Here is a 2,187-nt window from a genome sequence, read left to right on the forward strand (position 1 = left end):
TAATGTAGCTGGATTCAACGTATTGCACCTCTTTATGTGCACATGACTCGCTAGCAGTGTCAACTCGTACCCTGACAATCGAGCACTAGTTAAGTGCTGTGTCTTGGTCCTGTTTAACAATGTGTCCACTGCATGTGGAACCATTACAATCAACGTGTTATTCATTACTAACCCAGCAGACTGTCGAATAGACACTGCTGCTGCCGCTGTGGCTCTCAAGCAACTTGGCAATGCCTTAGCTACTGGATCCAAAGTCGGCGAAAAATACGCGCATGGACGCTGTCTGTCTCCAAAAGACTGTGTCAATACTGACAATGCGCAACCTTCCTTTTCATGAACATACAATGTAAAAGGTTTACTGTAGTCGGGGGTACCCAACACAGGAGCTGAACATAATGCATTACGCAATTCTGAAAAACTTTTCTGACACTCTTCAGACCATGGGACGGGATTCGGTGTATCTTTGCATGTTAATGCTATCAAAGGTTTTGCCAGCAAAGAAAAACTCGGGATCCACTGCCTACAGTATGAAGTAATACCCAAGAAAGCACGCACTTCTCTCTGTGTTCTTGGCACGCTCAATTGTGCAATGGCCTGAATTCTTTCTGGGGTCAGTTTCCTTCCCTCCTTCGATAAGAGATGACCTAAGTAGGTCACTTCTAGTCGACAATATTGCAGTTTTGAGAGAGACACTTTGTGATGAAAGATAGACAGGTGACGCAACAATGACAATGTAGTTTCTTTACAAATCTCCTCAGTATCCGCGGCGATTAGTAAATCGTCAACATACTGAATAAGGGTAGCACCACTAGGTAAAACAATTGCATCAAGCTGCGCTTTTAAAGCCTGACTGTATATTGATGGACTTTCACAGTAGCCCTGTGGAGCGCGTTTAAAGCGGAAGCTGCGACCTCCTAAACTAAAACCAAAAATATCCCTGCTTTCCTCTGCAATCGGGATGCTAAAGAAAGCATTCTTTAAATCGATCACTGAGAACCAAGCAGCGGAAGCTGGGATCATAGTTAACAAGGCAGTTATATCAGGGACAACTGGAAACTGCGGCACAACTATCTTATTGACCTCTCTGAGATCGATCACAAACCTGTAAACAGGTGGCTGAGAGGGGTCAGTACGTTTTAAAACAGGCAAAACAGGACTATTGCAAACGTTGCCTCTTGTCTCTTCAATTACATCCTTTTCAATCAAATTATAGATGATTGCTAACAATGCTTTCTCACCTTCATTAGAGATCTTGTACTGGGGAATGCATGGCAATTTAACATTGGCTTTCAAAGTGACCACGTATGGCGGTATTTCCAAGAGACCCACATCATTAGGACCAGTAGCCCAAAGGACATCCGGAAGAGACGACAATTCAGCTGGCAGTTTATTCTTTGACAAATACATTGGAGAAATCACTTCCCTACCCATTATAAGTTGTACTCCCGAGGGAGAACAATATAATGTCGCATGTAATCTCTTTAACAAATCCAATCCTAACAGGTTTTCACCACAACCTGTCGTTAGGATAAGGGGTGCTTTCAGCTCACAAGGTCCAACAGAAAGGGGCATAGGACTAGAGATCGGGTTCCTAACCGGGGCGCCAGAAAAACCTACTGAAACATTCATTTCGCCAGACAAAGGCGTGCCAGGGAGTTTTGAGTGCATAATTGAACTCTTTGCAGCACCAGTATCCAACAGAAAGGGCTCTGACACACCCGCTGTAGTCACCTTAACATACGGTCCACTCTGATCCACTGGTACTGAAACAACTCCCTCTCTTTGTCTACGGCTGTCCTAGTAATCATTACCTTCCGCATTTCCATCTTCTGCATAATAGTCATTATTATAGTACTGAGCTGTCCCACCAGTTATATTGGCCTGCTGATCAAAACTGTTCATCGTATTTTGAGGCGGAAGAGGACGCGCGTTCTGGGGAACATTCCCACGCCCTCTACCTCTAGGAGCTTGCTGACCACCTCTACCTCTCGCGCCATAAGAATTATTTGTGCGCTGCAACAATATAGGACAACTATATTTAAAATGACCTTCTTCTTTGCAATACGAACACTGATTGGGGCCCACAGGAACACGCGGTTGGGAATACCCGAACCTTTGCGAGTTACTCTGAAACTGTTGGGGTTGTTGATAGTTACTCTGACCTTGCTTATAGTTATTCTGATCTCC

The sequence above is a fragment of the Triturus cristatus genome, chromosome 2_1, assembly GCF_964204655.1.
Source record: "Triturus cristatus chromosome 2_1, aTriCri1.1, whole genome shotgun sequence".
Classification (NCBI taxonomy): Eukaryota; Metazoa; Chordata; class Amphibia; order Caudata; family Salamandridae; genus Triturus; species Triturus cristatus.